Source organism: Varroa jacobsoni, unplaced genomic scaffold, assembly GCF_002532875.2.
Source record: "Varroa jacobsoni isolate VJ856 unplaced genomic scaffold, vjacob_1.0 scaffold_617, whole genome shotgun sequence".
Taxonomy (NCBI): domain Eukaryota; kingdom Metazoa; phylum Arthropoda; class Arachnida; order Mesostigmata; family Varroidae; genus Varroa; species Varroa jacobsoni.
The window spans coordinates 8,835-31,588 of NW_019213519.1; the positions used below are offsets into that span (position 1 = coordinate 8,835).

The following is a 22,754-nucleotide window of genomic DNA, read 5'->3' on the forward strand; positions in this document are numbered from 1 at the left end:
GGCCCCGTCGATGATAGGTAACGGCATCCGAGATTCTTTCGTCGTGCTGCATCACTACGAGGTCCTTATCAGGAATACGAACAGCAAGAACGATGGCTAGGACGATGTGGACGGTATTCTATATCAAACTAGCCCTATGCAACGATCTAAAATAAGATGGTCCTCTATTGAGTGGGTAGGTACACGATGAGGCCCCATCCGGTCTGCTTTGGAATCCGACCCAAGTATAAGCCTTTATAGGGCCTCAGCCAGGCCTCAGTAATAGGCCACAAACGTTAAAGGTACCTGGCGCCAAAACCACGGAGCCGGCTGAGATGTAGAGGACTACGCAGATAACAATTACTGTAGAAGGAATTTATCTTGCTCTTATTTTGTGCTTTTTATGCTGGTCCAAAGCAGTCCAGAGTACCGCTGGCTACGTAGTCCGCCGGCAGTGTCGACCCGAATCAGCCTCAGCTGGCTTCATGCCTTCAAGCAAAGCGGTTGTTGTTTGTGGTGTTCTTACCAAAGGCGAACTATTCCACTGTTCCATCCAAGCTGACGGTGATAGCGTGAGTCATGACAGCGGTCGCGACGGCTCACTGACGACGCAGCTGAGTGAAATAATAACAGAGGGCAGGGCTGATGCCCTAGAGGCGCGAGCGGTTCGAATGGCTTGTAACGTGGACGGACGCTCCGCGAAGCTACATGTAGGATCACACCAGCACGGCAGCGCTCCGTGCCAAGTCAACAATTGTCGCACTTCTTTTTCTTTTCCATCCCTCCAGTCAATACGGCAGGTATTGGCAAGTGTTCCGAGACAGGTTAAGTTGGTTGAGCTGGGTGGAGCTCTCGGAAACAAAAAAAAAGGAGCAGCAAAGGTAGACAGAAGGAAGACATGGGGTTTAAGGGACTCACGTGGTGTCGGATGCAGTAACACTGGCGCTCTGCTAACGGTCTATTTTTTTTTGTCGAAGAACTATGCAGCTCACAATGCGTAGGGTCGCACCAGTTTGATGATTCCCAGCACGAGCTGGTGAAATGCGAAAAAAAAAAAGTTTGTTTCTAGCACAGAACAGTGGAGTGTGCTTGTGGAAAACGGATCTAAAAAAATGAGATTGAAATTAAGGAATTAACGTTTTGAAACGAAGTGAAACGATGCTGTCGTTGATGCAGACTTGAATCGTAGTCATAGCTGCCCAAGTTGTTGATTGATGCTGATTGTGTCAATGCTCTGAAGGTCAGCAAACAACAAATGGCTATAAACGCTGACTAATTAGTACTCATCCGTTCAAAAAGCTAAAGAGAGAGCGATACAATTAAAAGAAAACAAAAAAAAAAAAACACGCTAAGCTACGTTCAACCAAATCGACTCTATCTTATCCATATGATATTTAATCTGGAAGAACCATAGGGCAAGTATCTATTTAGCAGCTTGGACTAGTAATGAAAAACCAAGCCGATCTTACCGTATTACTAGCTAATATATATATATATATATATTAGCTGTGTATATATATATATATAAGTATACTAATAATAAATTTAAGCGTGTACTCCACCTGTGACCTCGAACCAAGTCTTCGGCATAACTTCTATCAAAGGGTTCCCATTCCTACGTACCGTAGAAAAGTAGTGACAAGTGATTCTATGAGACGCGTCTATGGCGTATCGTTGACTATTAACGTTATTTCAAAACTTCCCAGACTAAAACGGTAAGCATCTGGATATGTTGGAAAAAATAAGCCTAACAGAATTGAGTCATTTGAAATCATTAGACGGCATTGATGTTGAACCATTTACGTGATAATAGCAAGACAGTTTGACGGCTTGATGTGCTTAACTATAGTCTACACTAAATCACAAATATATAAAATACCCAGTTAATAGACTACATCCAGCCTTGGTACTTAGCAGGCTCGTCAATACCGTAGCGGATTTGGTTGATCATTCAGTATAGCCTATCGCGATGTTAATTTCTTTGACAGGCCGCAGCCACTAGGATAATTTCCTAAACATAGAGGAAGTCCATTATAGATATATTGAGCGAGACGCACCCTTTATCTGAAAGCATCATATAATCAACAGGTCACAGTTTATTTCCGTTTACAGAGACACCAGTTCACTTAGATTTGTGATAGTCGCTCTGTATGAGTCTCCAGAAATGATTAGGAAAAAGTGGGACTAAGGTTTATGATAACGACAGACCTAACCGTAGTGAAGTGTACGGGATACAGTCGACAGATGTGATGCCGAACGGCTAAAACGCTCGACTCAAAACCCGAAACAATTTCTTGTGTGATATTATAAAATTCTCAGTGACAGCTCCGCTTTCGTAGCAATATTAAACATCACAAAGATCTTATAATGCCAACTTTGTAAGTGTCCCGTCCAACCTGCTCGGCGCCTTTTTTTAATATCTTTCCACAAAATCATCCGTTGGATTTTATGCAATGTAATAACCCATGTGTATTTTAGTTATACGCCCGGTACATAACTCGTTAGGCTTTTCTTTACACGACTGGCTCCCAGCAGCAAATAGAGCGTACCTACGTCCAGATTCGAACCTGTGCCAGCACGTGTCCCTAAGGCATACACTTCACAGCTGCGCTGTGACGAGCATCGCCAATAGCTTGCGATCGGCCTGCTGTGTGATATATGCAAACGCCAGCGTGAGGTAGTGTCGTCTTCATTGAACGATATACTCACAATCAACGCGTAGCACGAACTTCCATTTTGATATAAATACCATAGCTGACAACTCGTTGTAGTGTCTCTGTGCAAGAAAACTACAGAAGTCGGGGCCGCTGTTCGCGCCATCGTCCTGTCAATTCACGAGATAGCCATTGTGTAACATCGTTCCAGGCTCAGGGATGTGAACGTCGCAGCACGATAATATTGAATATATTTTTACAGCATATAAATAGATCGTACGTAAATTCGTCCCCGCGCCGATTGTTTACTGCCACGAGGGAAACTCTTATATAGCCGTGTATAGTTGTAGGATCATTAAGTAATCGTATACTTGCCAAGGGTAACGCCAATTAGCTACGATATTCCTTTTTTGCTGTGGGCAAACATAGGGCCGCAATAGTGGCGCTAGTAGCAATGTTTGAAAACTTTCGGGAGGTTATGAAATAATTAAGAAAGAAAAAAAAAACAAAAAAATCGCGTACAGAATATCTACGCTTTCCATCAGGTAAGCAATTTGTCTATCGAAGCAACCGTTCTGGACAAAAAGATTTGCGAATAAATTTTTTATGAATAAATAATAATAAAATAAAATAAAAAATAATACAACAATAAAGTATACAAAACTAATGTATATAGAATATAAGATAAAAATCTATATAAAAGTATATTAAAAAAAAGTTTTCTTAATGGCTTACAGTTTAAATAGTAGAAGTCTGTATGTGAAGCTTGAGTTTATGGAGAGCACATATAATAAGATTAAATTGTGCCAGCTAAAAGGCAATGTAGTCATTACATGTAATTCCAGTCAGTGTTGCTATCAGGTTTACGGTGACTACGGAAGCTTTGTTCTTTGTGAACTTTGAAAGGATGTATACAAATCGCGCAAAAATAGTGCTATAATTGAGAAGGTTAGGACGTTCGGCATTGAACCGACTCTGTGGCAATTTGATTTGGCCTGGTTTATTCCACATAAAATATAAAGTTCCGATTTTCTAATTGTTCAGCATCTAACTGAACGGACGTAACAGGTTTTTTGACATTTGAAGGTATCGGTTCGCTAGAGACACGGACAAAGCCATTACATCCTGGCGAAACAACCTTCTATTGCTCTAAGTATTACATGACAATAGTTTTTATCAATTTGTACGTGTATTCATCAAATGTGTGCTTATGCTGCGAGGCACCACGGGATAGTACTTGCAACGACACCCACCTCAATTAAGCATCTAGTTACGTAATTTATATAGACATGCGATCCAGCACGAAAGCCAGCAAGTGCTACTAAAGAGGCAGTAGGCGCCACGTAAGAGTTGATTCCGATCGTAAACAATTTACTTGTCGCCATTCAGAAAGTGTTTTCTAGCACAGAACGTTATGCCGGACCAGTTCAGAATACCGGCTGGATTGCATCGATCCGATCTGCCGCTGCTGAACTCTCCATGGCTCCGTGTCTGTAAAAGTGGCTGTATTTAATTAATTAATTTCTTAATTCGGCTACGTTCAGGAATGAAGCTGGCACTGGGTCTGGAACGGTACTTATTATTTGTTTAGTGGCAATCATTTACCATTTAGGTGATCGTTCCCGGTTGCGAACAAAGACATATATACAATATGGCAAACCTTCGTGTGTTCCTTCCTGAACCAAAATTAGTATATCATTTTATATGGAAATTGTAGTCGCTACATGACAGGAGGGATGTTGGGTCACAATTAGTAAAATGTGATTGATACATTCATCTATCAATTACGATTATCACCTCAATGAGATCTGATTATAAGACGATACTCATCTTACCTGTCCGTACTGCAAAGTCTGTCTTCGGACGTCCGATCGGGACAACGTCGCTACCGTTGGGAATATGCGAGAAGCTATCCATTTCTGCGGTGTTTTGGAGATAATTTGGAAAAGGGGGTATTTTCTAAGTATCTTTTAGTAAAGCTATGCTTCGGGAGGCATCCTGCTACCGAGTACGAGACCCTCTTACGAACCTGAGCTCTGATAAAGCCTGCGGAATGAGAACGTATCATGTTATAGTAATTGAAGAATAATATAATCTTGTATAATTGTATGTTCGCTATATAAAAGAGCAGACGCCATCAGAACGGCAAATGTGGCAGAATGTTCGGTCAGACCGCGTAACTGTACACGGCCGATGCTGGGTAGGTGTTATACTTAATTCTACCGTAAGCCTCGTGTAACGTCTGTGCGAGCTAGCACAGTGAACGTGCACGCCCACTGTCGCTATTGTAAAGAAAAAAAAACAAAAATGTTCCTTAGTAATCGCGTCACCTCGTATGTTTATGTTAGAATGTTATGGTTTGCCTTGTGTTTTCTCGAGCGTTTGCAAACGTTCACTGGCCAGCATGACTTATGTAAACTGTTAGCAGGAGCACGGCAACAGTGGAGTCGGCTTTGCAATTCTGGTCCAGCTGATGGTGGCTGCCGTTCTCGGTTAGACAGTTTCGTACGACTCACGTTCTTATAACTCTTCAACGCTGTAAAAACAATGCTGATTAAAAGCAGCGTCCTCGGCCACAACAGCAACGGCGACGACGCCGTCGTCGGTGGCCATCGCAGCAGCGAGTACATAGGCTTACATTAATGCGGTCTAAACCGATCGAGTGCTACGACTATATTTTTAGCGAATGTTGTTGGGTCGGCTAACCGATGGGCCCTTTGAGCGAGTCGTTCGCCAGTCATGAGAGCACAGCAATAATGACGGCTTGAAATGTTTTTGTACGTTGGCGAGGAAGATGAGGTTTTTATTCATTTCTCATTTACGTTGCCGTATTTAGGCTGATAACGCTGACGCGGGCGTTGCGGCTGTTGCTTTTGCTATCAGCACTGGGCGAGTACGCGTACGACACGTGAATGAAGGAGCAAGAAACGTATTTTTTTTTAAATCACTCCGGATGCCACTTCTAAAAGGAGCAGACACACAATGACAGTAAAGTGATTCTCTGTTTGTCCACACGTAGAATCAAATATACAAAAGAAGCCAAAAAAAATTGACGAACACCCATATAGCATACGTAGAGTCGCTTGTTCACGCAGAAACGGCGGCAATAAAAACTGCTGTTTTCGTTTCGACAACGAAGAATTATATCAATGCAACTTAGTAACCTATATAAAACAACTGCAGATACAATAGGAGCATGCGGATAGTAGTACCACCTCAGAATCGGCAGACAGAAACGATTCGTTGTCAATGTGCCCATAGAATGTTGTATTGGGCACCCGATTTTACATTATCATATCATACCCCAGTTTTCCGATGCCCACTTTAAATGATATATATATACATACATACATACATACGTAGAAACTTCCTCAAGTGTTGTTAGGAGGCTGTTCGCAGTGCTGCTTCGCGCATGGCAGATTGAATAAGATCTCATTATTTACCAGTTACAGCTATGGCAGACATAATGATGGTATCATAATTACAAAAAAAACACGATTATCGCGTGTGGACAAACAGAGAATCATTTTACTGTCATTGTGTGTCTGCTCCTTTCAGAAGTGGCATCCGGAGTGATTTAAAAAAAAAAATACGTTTCTTGCTCCTTCGTTGACGTGTAGCATGTCCAATGTTTGGCAATTTGAATTATTATCACTTACTTCCTATTCTTCTCATGTTCAAGAACTAAAATCTTCTCAAGCACAGCAGTGCTGACGATACTCGTTTAACATGATAGGCCTACCGTAAACTATCGGTGAAGCCCAAACATGACTATGCAAACGCCTAAGAGCAGAGCAATACTGACTGAACGTGTTACATGCGTTTTACTTTGGAAATGATATTTAGATCATTTTTGACTGTCTATAGTATCCATTAGGAAATGCAGGATATGACTTTCAATGGGAAAACTCACAAGATATAAATAACAACATGTCAAAGCAGAAAAATTAGATACGTTTATTCAATACGTTGAATAACTCTTCTAAAGTCTCTTCTAGAACCTAGCGTATAGTATATCGGAGTATAAGGAAAAAAAAACACATATTGAATTAAACAAACGATTACTTCCGTCCACAGCGGCTCTTCTTGGCTGTCGACAGCTTTTGATAAATGAAATATCAGCGTGCCGAGTGCCTATGGTGTGCCTCACACTTGTCCATAAAACTCCCATAAAACTTTTAGCGGCCACACGATGCTTTCCAAATTTTTTTTAACTCATGGTTGCTATGATATGCAATGAGTCTAGACTACGTTGCGTAGAATAGGCTAAGCCTAGGTTAAAAATGCCGTCGTATAATACTGGAGCTTTCGGCACGTTCACTGATCCCGCCCCGTCCATTTTCCTGTTTATTATTCCTCTGTTTTTGCGAAACTGATTTCTGATGCGGCCTCGGACTTAATAGTTATAAGAGTCGTCGTCTTGCTTCGAGCATATATCGCCCTCTCCATAGTTCCAGATCACCTGAAATCACCTAACAACTGCCTTATATAAGGATTGCGTCAGACGTTTGGCTACCTCCAGGATGAAACAAATTTTCTGTCTACACCTGGGATCGGAGCCGAACAACTTTACTTTTTCTTACCTATTTTTTTGGCTTTTTGGGCATTATCAGCCTTTCCTTACATAAAAAAAAAACTCTCGGAATTATCTGCGTTAGCTACAGCATCAAGCACAACGGGATCTGGTCGAAGTGGATCTTGTCGGATTTATCTGGAATTTCTCGAACAGACCTATGAATCGGCGTGGGAACTACGCAGCTATTGATCATAATAATTCCTCATTTTCCTTAATATTCTATTTTTCTTATAATTAATTTCTGGTCACAATTTATTTTCGACACTGAGATGACCTAGATATTGTTGAATTTAGTCGGCAAACTTTTTAACACTATATTATTTTCCAAGGACATTTTCTCCTTTCTGTCCCTCTTATTTCAATTGGACCCGATTAGTTTCGATTTCGCCCGCTATTTTATTTGCCTAGGAGCTCGTACGATGAAAACATGCAAGAAGTGTTATCTATAAAACTGGCGAAATGTCACCTACGTACGTTTGTTAGACACAAAGTAGTGAAATTTAAGTTTAAGTTCAACTGTTCGTAATAACAGACAATAACACAATATTATCACTATTAAATATAAAATATCAAAAAAATAAAAACGGTAAAAAACATATAATGCTACCGTTTGAAGTGCGGTAAGCGAAATGAATGTAAAAAAAAATAACTTCAACGAGACGGTAATTGAAGGTTTGGTAGGCATTTTTTGAACGCATCTACAACAAATAATACTCTACATGTCTAAGTGGATTTCCATACCATTCGGGGAAGGACAAAATAACCCAAAGCAATAAGATATTTGCTTAATCAGTCTTGGTGCTAGGAAATTCGCCATGTCTTTTCGATAGGTTCGATTCACTTATTCGTGAAGCTGCCCGGAAACAGCCTGCCGCCCTATAGATTCATAGAACGTCACCGTACAACTGAAGTGTAGCATCGACGTCTTCAGCGGCGGACCAGCGTTACCGGATTAGAAACCTTAGTCGTAACTATGTAAACCCATCGGCAGGTGCGTGCCTTTCCTAGTTCACCCTCTTCGAACGATCCTCCTAAATGCGTTTCCAACAGCGTCGCAGAATCGATCGGTGTATCGTTTTGCCAGCTACAGCAGGCTTCTTTGCTTAGGTGTCATCAAATATAGTCAATTTCATTCAACAGGCTACGTTTCCTTGCTTTCTCCCGCGCAATTGAAGAGCTGTCAGTGAGTTAACCATGGTGCAGAGCGTTCGGCGCGTCGCCAACGCTCAATCACATAGCCCTTCGATTCGTTGATTTAGGAGAGGAACGATGGCTTTAGGCTGTATTTGGGTGCGGTCTAAGACGCAGATTTGTAATCGGCACACTTATTCCGTCTACTTGTCTATGCCATGTTCGGTCTCTAGCCGCGTAACCAACAGTGACAGTGGTACTCAAGTGGCACCAAATTCACGGGCGTGTCTATGGTCAACAGGCTACACCTATGGCAGGCACGACTCACTAGTACACTAAGCATGTGCTACAATGCAGGCCCATGTCGCTTAGAGACGATGGATAGAAATGTTTACAGCTCCAGAATTGGTGCTATTGAAGGTTGCTAATGTAATAGCGACGCTGCCGTGTGGCTAGGGCAAACGAGTCAACCTCTCTAATCTAATAACAAAGGGCAGGCTGGTAACGGCAACATGAAATTGGAATTTAATACAAGCGTCTAACGGGCTGGTGGTCATTAGCGTACGTATTACTACTTCGAATTTAGTTCGGGTCGGAACATTATTCAGTAAAATACGAACTCTCAACTGCTATTCGAAATTCCCGAAATGAATAAAACATACACTAATCTTTTTTTTTTTTTCTTTTATAAACAATCCAGAATCGTCGCCTCTGTCTGTTTTTGTCATAAGCGGTATTCCCTATATCTTCGATATTGCTCGGACAAAACTCTAAAAAAGCCTTTTTCTAATATGTGCTGCAAAAATGACGATTGTTGTGTTTACTTTAGTATTTCGTAACGCTTTGTTTTTGTCCGTTTGAGCACTGTTGGCGTAGAACGTTTCGGCCTGTACCACCGTACCGAATACATATATATCCGACGCAACATGAATATGTACCCTTTTGTACGTAAGCCGGCATATTATTGTTATTGAGAAGATTCGGCCGGCTATTATCTTCCGGAAAAGAGCGCCATCAGAAGTGGTCTGTGTGTAGCGCTCAATAGTACAGGCTAGTGCGCTTAACATGAGGAAGACATTGGCGGGCCGTCAATCGTAACGGGAATGCGTGTATATGCTACTGTTGATACCACGCAAATACTAGTCCTTTCTAGCGACATTTTGCGTCGTGGGCATTTTTTTTCATGTTACGTATCGAGTGATAGTTTGCAGCTACAATTACGTACGATTACTATCAACAAGTTACTTGTTGCTTAAAGGGGAAGTAATCAGAAATGCCCGATGAGCTCTCTTCCGTCGCGCATTGAAGCCGTACCGGATGTCGATGGTCGCTATAATTAATAAACATGACCGTCTCGAACGACGCCTCGAGCACCGGCAAAAAATGCCTGACATATTCGTCCTTCTTCAGGTACAATTTTTGAAGCAAGGCACAAAAAAATGTCCCTATTCATACGCGCCGGCCTGTACACTTTACGCACAACATTTGCTTCGTGCAATTCTTATACCTCCGAAAGTGAAGTTCATTTAAGTGTGTTACTGAAGCTTGCTCTATTGACGTACACGTTGCATACGTACCCGTGTTGATGAGCTTCAACTCTGTGTCCGGTGACACACGGACCAGGTGCTCAATTTTAATAGACAGTCAAACAAAATAAATTCCGCCGTAAAATAGACGAATATTTTAGTCAGCGATGTAATAACAATCAAACAACGTTTTCCAGATAGGGAACAAAAATAGATTTCAGTCCTGTCACAATTCTGCCACACGCCATATACTGGACTACCAATGCAATTGAACGAGAAAAGCAGAAGTATGAGTATACGATGATTTACTGACAATTCCGATATATATTGCGTAAATCAAAATTAAATATTTCCCGCTTCTGGCGCGTTTACTCGCAAGAGATCGCGCGTTGCACGAAAGTCTTCTTCGGGATGAAAAAGCGAACTAAAATAGGTCCTATTAACCTGCAAAAGGAAAATCGAATTAAATTGTAAGGTACCTTTAAAAGCCTGAAGGAGAGTACACACAATGGAGTTTGAACTGCGTCATACATATGAGCACATAATTATCTATACTTATATATGTCACACAATGAATTGAGCCATGCTCCTAAATCTGTGTGTTTAGCTGCCACACGTCGTTGCTGTTGAGGGGCTTCGTTCTTGCAATAACGTTAGGGATAATGAAATACCTTCTGTCCTGATCATACGCCTTGAACTTGAAGAAAGGCTTAGAGGATCGGTCCGTTGCGGTTGTTCCAGAGCTTATGCGGCCTAACGTTTTAATCGCAACAATATCTAAAAAGCAGCACTTTTATTCTTCTTTTTCTTTTTCTTTGCTTGCGAGGTCAGACTTTCGCATAGGAAAACGATATGGAAGTTTAAATAAAACAAACGATCTATACAATTCAATATATGCATCTGGCTAGTCGATAATATATCGACAAATATATTCACGGATTTGAATAGACGAACAAAAATAACTTGTGCATCCAAATATCCGGTTCCAAAAGTGCGTTCGGTAGAACGAACTTGAGGCACTTCTAATAAGTTGTAAAAATGAACAGGATCGAGGAACGTCCTGGTATCGCACCTTTAAGAAAGTGTGGAAAATTTGGGTAAGACGGGGCGAAGATGCGATTCGCGACCGAACTTTGCTATACTGGCTGGTACAAAAAATAGTGGACCTACAACCCTTGCCCGAGAAAGCGGCGACAATTTTATGGTTGTTGAACTTTTTTTGTTGTAGGAGCTTCATTGTTGACTTGAATCAATATCAGGGGCTAGTTAAAATTTACTCAGAAATCGCGACAGGAAGAAGGAGGTTAAAAAAAAGGTAGCCACCACCATGTAGAAACGTGGCGCACTTGGCTTTGGATATATTCAGTCGGCCGCGCACCGGTAATCCAGAGAGCAGTTAGAACTGGTGCTAGTCCCATTTGCAGCGGGTGACCGCTTGACGCTGCCGGAAAAGGGCAAAAAAAATAGCTTGTCTCCGTCACACTGCAATGCTAGCTACCTTTGCCTACTACTACACTTAAGGATACGTGTTTCGAGTCTGTCGTTCCCAGTAACGCCCGGTAAAACTGGACACATTTATCTAAAGTGCTACGATTCTGTTCAAGTTGAAATCTGCTGAAACGGAACAAGAAAATGAGAGCATGGAAAGGGATTGGTGACCTACTGATCAAGCGTTCGTGTAACGAAAAAATCAGTACGGATCCTTTAGGTCTATTTGAACTCAGTAACTGTCTTCATAGATGTCTGCTGGCTTCATCAATTCTACGAGCCGACGGTGCCAGAACTATTGATTTATCAGGTTTTCTGAGCAATGGATGCTTCTGAATTTTGCGGTTATAGCGCAAGTAAACGGTTGACCGCACCGAAACAGCTTTCCACGAACTTTATGTACAATTATACATGAGCAGTCATTAAAGGAAGAGCGTGATGCTACTATTTTGAGGTGATGAGTAAGATGATTTCTGAGAAGAATTATAGACACTTAATTACGATATGCACTAATACATCGTTATGATTTTAACAGCGTTGGAAGTGGTGGTGCTGCTGTTACGCCAGCTGAATAGCCGCTTATGCGAGATAAAATCTCGTAGTAAGGACGCTAGAAAAAAACATCAGCGTATAGATGAAGTCATAATTACTTTTTACCGATTTCGCCATTCTTTTAATCAAGTTCTTGTAGTCTAACTTGCATTATTCCTTACCTCAGGTAACTTCTACAAAGCGCATTTTTATAAGCGGGTACATGTGATGTTAGCTATATTGTGCTATGATCTTTCTACTGGGGTGCTGTACGTCCCACATAGATGACATATCGGCGTCTGGTTAATAGGCTGGGTTCAGGACAACAATACAGATTTAACCCGGACGCAGACATGGCAGTTGTGTCGTTTGTATATCAATTATCATTACTGTCCTTCGACAGGCCGCGATATCTAAATATTCGCATCAGTTTATTTAACTACATAATACAGTGTAACATTTACTTAGTGATACGTGCGTGTATCGGTAGCGTGTACAATAACGATGGCCACTATGCTATTGTACAACAGTAAGAATGGTCGATTTTCCATCGATAGAACGTCTCTATGCGAACGTCGAAACGCAGACGTACGTACGCGAACTGACCTAAAGCACCGAAGGGCGGCTGTAGGACGCTGCCTTGCGTCCATTACGTGTGCATACGATCGGCAACGGGCTACACTAAAAAGGGAGCGGAGTGATGGAACTTTCTTTCTTTCTCCCAATCTTACAACACTGATATGCTGCTATACATCGCCATCGTTAAATGAAGGTGAATATAGATACGGTAGCATCATCGTTTCGGCAGCAACTTTCGAAATTTACTCTACCCTGTGTGTACTGCCAGCGCCACTGTGGCAACATTGTGCTTAGGAAAAAGCGACGCAACTATATGAGGTCGCCAGGCAGCGAGTCGCAGAAAACTATCGGTCCGATTCTTCGTGATGATTACTTCAAAGCAGAGTCACGCACGTGACGCCCCATTGTCGCTATAAACACTAGCATGTACCGACGTGTCAAGCGATATACGCGACACTAAGCGGAAGAAACCTATCATCAGTCAGCTATGATACTCAGGCACACAGTGCTAGAGGGTCGCCTATTATAGGATGGACCCACAGAGAAGCATTAACAATAAATGACTGTACGTGCTTGTTTTACTGCGGCGCGCTAAAGATGCATCGGGAAATGAAAAGCAGCAGCAGTAGCATTTCAAGCTGAGAACCGGGCTGGACTAGTTGACGTAAGGCAGGGCAGAAAAGTTTGTATATGCTGAGGTAGGTCCGTTGAAGACCGCGACGTTAAACAGGAGATACTAACGTAGGAGACTGAAATTATTACGAGGGTGATCGTAATCAGCTTTGACAAAAAACCACCTACATATGTATCGTATGAGATTGCAAGGCTTACATTCTGTTTACGTATTCGAAATGTGTTTATCCCTTTGGTATGTGTAAAACTACTAATGTATATATATATATATACACATATACATTGCGACTGCTCCATCTGCTACTCATGGCAGTGTCTGTCGAAAGTTATTCTGCTAGTTTCGTGAGAGGTGCATATCACAAAAAATAGGTAGGAAAAAAAAAGAGGAATATTAGAAAGAAGAGAAAGAAAAATAGAACTAGGATATAAATTGCTGGCTTCATATGTACTCTTTAGTTAGCCACGTATCTTACAGAGTGTAAATAATAACACGCATCGATACGAAGTAAGCAGATTTAGCAGAAGTTCTCCATCGAAGCAATGCACGAGGTTGTTTTAGATCGAGAGTCCAATGAGTCGCGAGTCTTCTAATTTGACCATGAAGATAACGGCTGACTGACTCTTATCCACATCCATACTTATACGTAGTCGAACTGATATTTATAACCGCTAGTTTAGCCACTGCTAGCGATCTTGGCTGGTCGGACGGAACAGATAAACAAACTAGCAATCAACCCATCCGGTAGGTTAAGTCGTCGAGCTTTTATGGTCGAAAAATGGTGAACTTTTATCGTTTAATCCAATGTTTACTAACCGAGCTCGCGTCACCTCAGATCCGTTGTCCGACGAAGCGGTGGCTGTCCGGTTAACAGTACTTAATATATGTGGCAGCAAATGACTTCTGGAATTTACGATCAATCGCGTCACTGTCAAACGGAAAAGGGAATCAGTGTCAACAAATGTCCACACAATAACTCCTCTTATTGTGTACCCGAGGTAAAAAAAAGTTATGTGTAGGAAATAATGTGCTCAGACTTGTGATATTGGTATAGTTACCTTAAGACGCGCTTAACCAATAATGCGTGTGCAGGGGCATCCTGAACCTAAAGCAGACCTGTGCTGTATATGAGACCCATTATCTTCGTCGTACATAAAATTGTGCAGAACAAACAGCCAACCAAATTTGCCCGGAGCAGGATTGACTATAGTTAAAACTACAAGTACACTTACGAGACCTGTATCGTGGAAAAACTCTGGCGCGATTCATCGGTCACAGCAACAATTTTTCGCGCGATGTTTTGTTTCGCTCATGGCAGCTGGCAAACTTGAACTGACCTGAAAATCACGAGGGCACAATTGAATTCAAGAACCTAACCTAACCTAACCTAACTTTGACCGGTGTCATCCTAACCCATCGCTGAAACACCCAGAACTAATTCGGCCTCTGTGGCATTTTCTACTAGCGTTTGGTCGTTTTCGCAGGTGACTGACGGACTGCCTCGTGAGCTTAGCTACTAGCTACTTAAGTAAGCACCGTAATACAGTCGCTGAACTTACCGTACCATCGTATTATGGCGTAACCTGAACAATGACGACGACGGCCATCGGGAATGCAAGATTCGGCAGTTTTTCATAGAGAGCTGCTGGTTGAGTTGCGTTTACTGCACATATAAACTTCCTACCTAGAACTATAACGGAGCCGATTAATCACGCGGGCTTTAGAATGCTATTGCCCGCGAATTGCGAGCGTCTTGTCAAATACGCGGATCAATGGATAACGATGCTCGTTGACACTTCCTTCAACAAACACGTTTTATCCGCTTCTTTGCACTGTTACTAATTTTTTTTTTTTTATAGATCCGGAGAACTTTGCGTTCAGGTCGTTCATCATTGACTCTATCATGGGCCGAATGACTGGTTTGATCGTAAGATCTAAACAGCTCATTGTTGCGCCCTTCTATCTCGCCATGTAGATGGAGGATATCCTTAGAAAAGATCACGTAACGCTTATAATTCTAATCTTGTACGTATATCATATCGCTACTTTCTTCTAGATGTCGCTCAAGTGAATTGTGAACACGGATAGGGGTCGATTGATAGGGAGACATGGTGACGCCGAATGTTCCGCCTTATTTTCGAGTCGATGGCCACTAAACATTGGCGTATCCTATAGGATTCGATCGGCTGTATTGCTCCAGACCGTGGAGGCCGACGGCCTATTCTAATGTCGTACAATGATTCGTGCTCGACCTGCTTGCGTTGTCCGTTTGGGGAAGCTTGAAACAGTGTCCTGTTTCGAACAAAGACTCCTTGCTTTATGATTTCAATAAGTGTTGGTTTCTACGCTTATCAGCATAGAAGTCTCAATACTTATAACCAAATTTACCTCTGGAGTCGATTTCAATGTAAAAAAATTTCGACACAAACGAGTGGGTACTTCGTTGAGATCTACTTGTGGTCAATCTGTTTATGTTAGCCTTTTGTTTCTCTTTTGTTCGTAACAAAAACCAAAGCAACTGTCAGTACCTATTTTGCAGATGATAGACTGTATCGAAGTATGCAAGCCAATTCAATTGTGAGCAACATAGAAAATTACTTTGCTATTGATTGCATAAAAGTTTTTCTATAGCTGTTTATCAGTTACCCTTTCAACAATAGGCATTGTAACCGCTGCTCTAGCATTAGTTGTCAGGATTGTATTTTCTATAGCTCTGAGGATCTGGTTGATGCTCAGATTCAAGCGTAAAATACGTCCAAATACATTTACGCACGTTTTCACTACCCGGAGCTACTCCTCGCGTATTTCATGATTAGATCTCAAATATGGGGTCTATTTCAGATTCTTTCCATCCAGAGACCTTTCCGTGCTTCTAGTTTCGATTTGTTTCAATATGGTCTTGTCTTACCAATTATTCTCAATATGCAGTCGTAGTGATTACGTGGGATCGCGTGTTGTCCATAGGAAATTATGGCGGACACTGACAAACATCGGCACAGAATGATTCCAATGGACGCTAAGCATATGGTTCGTAAAGGTACCGTGGTGTTTAGTAGTTTTTGATAGGATGGGATCTCGGCGGCGTATTATATGGACAAATAGCAGCTTTTATTGTAAAGGATATTCAAAAAAATAGGGGAACATTAGTGAAAAAAAAAAAAAAACATTAATTGTTATAGAACAGTAGTTAGTTAGGGCAGCAGACGCACTACGTCTTGACTGAATGTGTTACTCGCTGGTTGGAGTGGCTGAGCAGAAACTATAGTAGGTGCAGTAAATGCGCGCGTCTTACTATATCTCCGTCTTCAGGGGCCCATTTGGTATCGTCGCAATTCCTTGCGCTCTAGCAAAAGTGATGATCCTGTTAGATCAAAGATACGATCGCGTTCGACGCGGACGAGTATAACCGATAAACTTACCTAAGAATTTATAATCTGTGATATGCCGATAAGTTTGGTATGAGCGTTAGTCAGAATATAAACTGAGCGTTGGTCTAGTTAGCTAATGGTTACTTTGTTTCAGTTTGAACGGGCCATCTTTAAGGCAGGATCCCGTCTCTAGCAAATCAATATTCCGTCATGATTGTTCCTTGTGAAATTTTCCTACGACTGCACTTTGATACCCGAGATCCGGCGGCAGACAACGCAGACGGCCTTCGATGCTTATCTGGTATTTCCTAATACTATATCTTCTTTATTTCTACAATGAATTGCCTCGCTAAAAACGATTACCTAGAACGAGCTAGCACAAAACACCACTTCCTTGCCCGTCTCCACATATTGTCAGAATTATCCTTATCACATACACACGCTATAGCCGGAGTGTGATCTCAGCACTCGGTAGGTAACCATGATATGTAGAGGAAAGAAAGACAACCACGGCTATTACGTATCAAATGTACTTGCAAACAGGTAACGACCGTAGGAAATACCCATACCGAAAAAAAACTGATATCTCGCTCTATATTTAGCCCGTATCATGCATCATGTATCGTAACATTTTTTTTACTCATTTGCCGATACGCGTATCATATATTTTCGCGTCGATATACATAGATTGGGTGAAAGAAGTGATTTCGGCGCCCATTACCTACTGCAATAAGCAATACCGTTATCTGCCCCCACTGCCCTGCAGTCTTAATTGGTCGGATCGGCCAAATCGGCTGTTCTGGATTTCGGCTCGACCCTGACTGCAACAGCGTCTGATATTTTCGGCAGTTTACAGAGGTACAATGTTTGTATATACGATCATATTTGCTACTGAGACCGCTGTTGGCATGTCGGGAGAGTACTTCGAACCCTATCGGAGGTGGCGTGCGTAGGTCGGTGCAGCTTTCATACGCGATCGGTACGCGACGTCGTAATGAATATGGTGAGGCCGAAAGCTATTTGCTTGCTTATTTCCTGAGTTTACTTATAGTCTGGCTGAGTCGCGCCGAGGAGTACTGGAGCATTGAGGGGATGTCGTAAAAGTCGAATTAGCACGGTATAGAGTCTCCGGTTTGATGAAAGCAAGGATGGACCGACCGCCTCGATCGGAGCGAAAGGTGCCACAAGTAACCTTATCTTTCGATAAGCCGGTAACCACAAAACCGGGACGTGAAGAGATGACGCGTTGAAAAGTCATCATAAATCATTCTGGCCACACTGGTAGGACGGGTAAGGCGTCCCGCTCTGGTAAGACCCGATTTAGCTTTTCTTTATATACGTATAAGACGGGATCTTGTTTTTAGGGCACGCTATAGTTGAAAAGCGGGGCTGTGTCAATAACTACCAGGGAGTTCTCGTGCTATCTATAGACAGAAAGTGTTTGACACATCCTATCTCGCAATAGCGATCTTGTTCAAAGGAACTGGGTTAACGGCTAAGATAGTTTAATACGACGAAGAAAAGCTTAACGCCCCACGTCTTTGGACACTTTTTTCACGGCAGTGACGTTCACTGGGCATAACTGTGCAATATGTGTGTAGTAGTCGGTACATAGTTGGCTGCACGATATGCAACAGTAACCTAAGGTCTCCAAACCAAAAGGATCTACTCTACTTTTAGATTACTGACATGCTTGTTTTTGGTTCAGATCAATATAGTCTCTTGTTCTTTCCCTGCAATCGACAGACGATTTGCTCCAGTTACTCATATTAGAGAGATATAATATAATTGAATCAAGTGTAATATATACTAGAGAATTAGAGACTCAAAAAAAAAAGATTTTTTCCGAATCGTGCTAATAGCCCAAAAATTGTAGGACTTATATCACCTGTGACGGATGTAAAAAATGCGTATGGCGGCATCAGTCGATCATCTCTCTGTGGTACAGCTGTAACGGCTTCTATTTATCCTAACTAACGTTTTCATTATGAATTTACACACAACAAACCAACTGGCGAATGGAAACTTGGCGTATCTCGTAGGTTACTATCGACTTTCAAAAAAATCTAAGGTCTATTTTTGTGGTCTACTAAGCCTCGTCTAAATTATATCGTAATAAAAAAATCTTCAACTTACCACTAGTTTCACGTATGTTTGTCACCTGTTGCAAGACCTTCTGTGTACTAATCGATACGTTGGGCTAGATTTTTTTGTTTCTATGTCAAGGAAAAATGAGCAGATGAAACACTTCCATTAGAGTTTTAACGCGATTTTAAGTGGAGATTTCAAAAGTTTTTATACCTAAATTAACTTTGAAGTTCCTTGTAATGCGCACATACTTGTTTCATCTAATACCTTACAGAATAATGATTATTACTATTACTATTATTATTATTATGGATCTCTGGTTTGAAGGGATCTATTCCGCAAAAGCGGACGTTTGATTTCTTAAGAAGCCAGTGGCATTATAAATGCTACGGGTCGGTGAAATTGTTTTGAACAAAGTTTTTAAAGAATTGCTCAGAAAATATCCGGAAAACGCTTTATTTAGCTAGCTGTTAGCCGGTTATATACAGTTATTTTGTTTTTCACGGAAAAAGTCAATATTTCTTAATAATGCAACGTACTTAGACTTCGTTGTGTGTGCGGCTAAACGAAATAAACATTTATTAATTCCGGAAATTTCGTTGATAATTTTAGAGATGGCGTTGGTTCTACGATACTGGTACGAACATATGGTTAATCGTTAACTTGGAGAAATTTCTCATGATATGGCAAAGAACGCACTAATTGTGATTAGATAACATTTATGTAAAAGGGAACTTAATTTCAGTTGATGAGGTCTATAGTACTTCGCTATTTCAACTATAACCTTCAATGCATATGCTACTCTGCCGAACTCTATAGGAATGATCTGCGAATTATTAGAAGTAATGTCCAGTTTCTGCGGTCCGATTCATCAGTTTCGTCTAGCATTTTGAAACACGCGCGTCCTTTGTAGAATGAACGGGACTACATTAATTATGTCAGATGACGCTGGCTTGCATTAGATACTCAAGCAGACGTTGGTATATGAGTTTTATTTTGGTAAACTAGCCTATTTTGCCCCCCAAGAAGATCTTAATGCGTCTTTTTCTTTGCTTCTCGCATGAGAATTGCTCTTCCTAGCATTTTATAGCTTGAGGCAGATCACAGTAAATACTGCGCAGTAAATACGGCGCTTCTTTTTATCGTTATAGTCATTAACATTATTTGTTCACTTTTCCAGTAATACAACTCTGTTAAGCAGTGGAGCCATCTAGTGGACCAAATGATGTCTTCAAATATGAAATTATGAGTCTGATATTCTGCTTGCCGGTGGATCACGCAATCTTTCCACTCATCGGATATATATATATATATAATATCAGCCATTTAAGAGGCCTTTGTCTGCCTACACTGTGGCAGTCAGATAAAATTCCGTGATTTTCTACATCGTTCGATGCTATATGTAAACAGATAGATCTAACACGAAAACGGTAGCCTGTTGATCATCGATCTGACAGAAAGGGATTCAGAAGTCGTCATGGGCTATCGGTCTGCAAGCCTGTTTTGCGTGATCAGACCGCTCAGAATCGTAACCTTAACGACGAGGGCCCGTCTACAGCTTAGCATAACAGGTTTTAATTTTCTGATCGAAGGGAAACGGTAGCTAACGGCCAGCGATTTTTTGCTCAGCAGACTATCTCAAAAATTTGTAAAATAGCGTTCCTATTTTTTATTGAATTTGCGGATACCTTACATCAATGTCGACACAAAGAACATAACTCAAGATAGGCGTGACGTTGGATCTCAAGCTCGCTTTACGTTTTATAGCTTTCTAATCAAGCTCTACTATGGGTTTCTGTTCTGCTTAATGTCAAGGAAAAGCCTTTCAAACCCGACGCTGAATATGAATCAAATATGAACCTCTTTGCTGTTAATTCACTTTAAACGCATTGTGATCGTATCTGGCTTAAATCGAGAAGCCCTAGACTCCTCCGTAACATCTACCGTGCAAGTTAACGATAAACAAGTGGCAACCTATCATTTCCAAGAGCTGCTGACTACAAAAGTTTGCCCTTTGACCTTCGTAGCTAATGTGCTACCATTTCATTAGAAGTACTCCTCATTGTAGGCGTATCGCTGCTCCGAGTGAAGGTCCTTGCAAGAGCAGTTCCCTCTTTATCATTTCACAGGGCGGAATCGCTGATTGCCCCTAGCATGATCTGTCGATAGCTGCTACGAGTTTTTTTTTGTTTTTTCGCGTGCCCAAAACATTAATTTTCTTGTTTTTAGTACTGTAACCGTCTAAATAAAATCGCGCTCGTTTAAGTCGACGTCATCTAAAAGATTCGAGATGATCAGACGACCGCTAAATATAGTGTACGTCACGCCCAAATAAATGTATCCGCCTGCGAATCTGATCAATGGCCCAGTGGTTTTGTTGTTGAAGCGTTGATGAAACGGACAGATGAGACGGATCAAACGGAGTAATTGACACAAAGGTGGACCTTTTATCTAGTCGTTGATAGAAATGCCAGATCAACCCAGAAACAAGGGCAAGGACGTCAATCGCGTGACATGACACTAAGTCACAAGTTATGCTACCAAAATCAACTAGAAAAATAATAACGCCATGAATAGAAACGCATGCATAACGTTATAAATAACAAAGTTTCCAACATTTATGTACATATAATCATATAGGCAGCTCCTTGAATTTCAACAATTTCTGCTTCCTATGACAGTGCTGACTAGGCCCATCCATCATAAATAGTGGAATGACGTGCACGCACACCAACATGTAACGATTCGACAGTCGTTTAGTATCTCGAATTGAGGAACCGCAGCCTTTCGAACGAGAGCCACTCAAGCTGATATGGGTTCATCGTGCAGTGGGGTACTGCCGGCCCGACTCGGAGTTGAATTTTGCACGGCATACGTTTTTGTCAAACAGTTACCACAATTAATACAGTGAATAAACTATGTGGATCACGGACAAACCGTCGACAGCGGGATGATTCGTTTGTCGCCGTAGTTTCTGCAGTATGAAAATATGTGCCAGGGATTTTATAGAAACTGATGTCCAGCCGTCGTTACCGCTGATAACCAAATTGTCAATGGTCGGGAAGCTTTTGTTACCCAAAATAGTATCCGTATGATCATAAGCGGAAACGAATTTCATCCAAAAACAACAGATCGCATTATGTAAATCTATGTATGACACAAAAACGCTCTAATAACCCAAGCTTACACAAAGTGTCGTTAATCATGTTTATGATGTCTATTGGACAATGCGTTTGAATGCTTCGAGGTCGTACTTCGCTAAAAAAAAGCTAGAAATTGTGAGAAAAATCTATCAGTATCTATGGTGAAGAAGGACCCTTTGTTTGCCGTTTTACACTTTCTTTGCTAAACAGCGCTTGATATTGCAAGCCAGCGTTGACCGTACCGATTACGGTTGAAGAGTTTTTGATACGTTAAGAGTGCGACGCGTACTCTGCACGAGCAAAATTCGATTGGTTAGTTCGTGATCTAGTGGACGCGAATTTGTCCCAGCTGGCTCTGGTGGAACCGTCCAGCAATTTACGGTGCGCGCATTAAATATAACATTAACTCTTGTGCCCTGTACACGTCGTAGAAAAATGGCATTCCTTCATTAAATGAACAAGTTTTCGAGGCAACTTTCTGATTCGTAGTCGACTGAACCGTTTTTCAGAAGGGTTTTTCAGAGAGCAGTCATGAGCGAGGTTTACCCTTCTGATGTGTTTTTATATGTACGGCTTATGTAAACTGTGTCGGCATACCAAACAAATGATCGACTATTCATGGTGAGTGAATTTTCAGATCGTATTCCTCGAATAACTCAACGCGACCTGTCTAACTTAGGTTTGAACCCTGCACAACTTAATGTCCAGCTAAACCGATCTCACAAAGGTTTGACAGAAAACAGCCTGCGACAAAGGTTTGAGAAACATCACTCTATAGGTCAGTCGAATGCCTTCCATTAGTTGGCTCAATTTATCCTTGAGCAGCGGGCCTAAAAGCAAAAAAAGAAAGCATCGGAAATACTGCGAGAACTACGCGTTTACCTAGGTTGTGACACTGACATCTATTTTGCCAGCTTTATCGGCGTATTCTCAATGTGGACGTGCGCACTAGGCCAACAACATGTTACAATTGCCACCATATTTTTTTGTTTTTCGGAGGTCAAGCGTTTCACTCTCACTGCAATATTTTATGACGCGAGCAGGCGATTTGCCTAGAGTG

General features: G+C 41.5%; 1 protein-coding gene and 2 long non-coding RNA genes across 13 annotated transcripts in view; 1 reads left to right on the forward strand and 2 right to left on the reverse strand.

Moving 5' to 3' along the window:
* Cpes (Ceramide phosphoethanolamine synthase) overlaps positions 1–22,754 on the forward strand; it is a 45,734-nt gene that overhangs the window by 4,138 nt on the left and 18,842 nt on the right. The gene's annotated exons all lie outside the window — the stretch shown is intronic.
* On the reverse strand, positions 2,058–4,955 carry LOC111261938 (uncharacterized). The gene is made up of 2 exons (XR_002681296.2): positions 4,469–4,955; positions 2,058–4,124 (listed from the first exon to the last, which is right to left on the reverse strand). It is a non-coding gene; the product is annotated as an uncharacterized LOC111261938 (long non-coding RNA).
* LOC111261937 (uncharacterized) lies at positions 6,572–18,786 on the reverse strand. 2 transcript variants are annotated; one of them, XR_002681294.2, is made up of 4 exons: positions 14,655–18,786; positions 14,328–14,432; positions 13,912–14,023; positions 6,572–7,105 (listed from the first exon to the last, which is right to left on the reverse strand). It is a non-coding gene; the product is annotated as an uncharacterized LOC111261937 (long non-coding RNA). The 2 variants fall into 2 exon arrangements; XR_002681295.2 differs by having other exon boundaries at positions 13,571–14,023.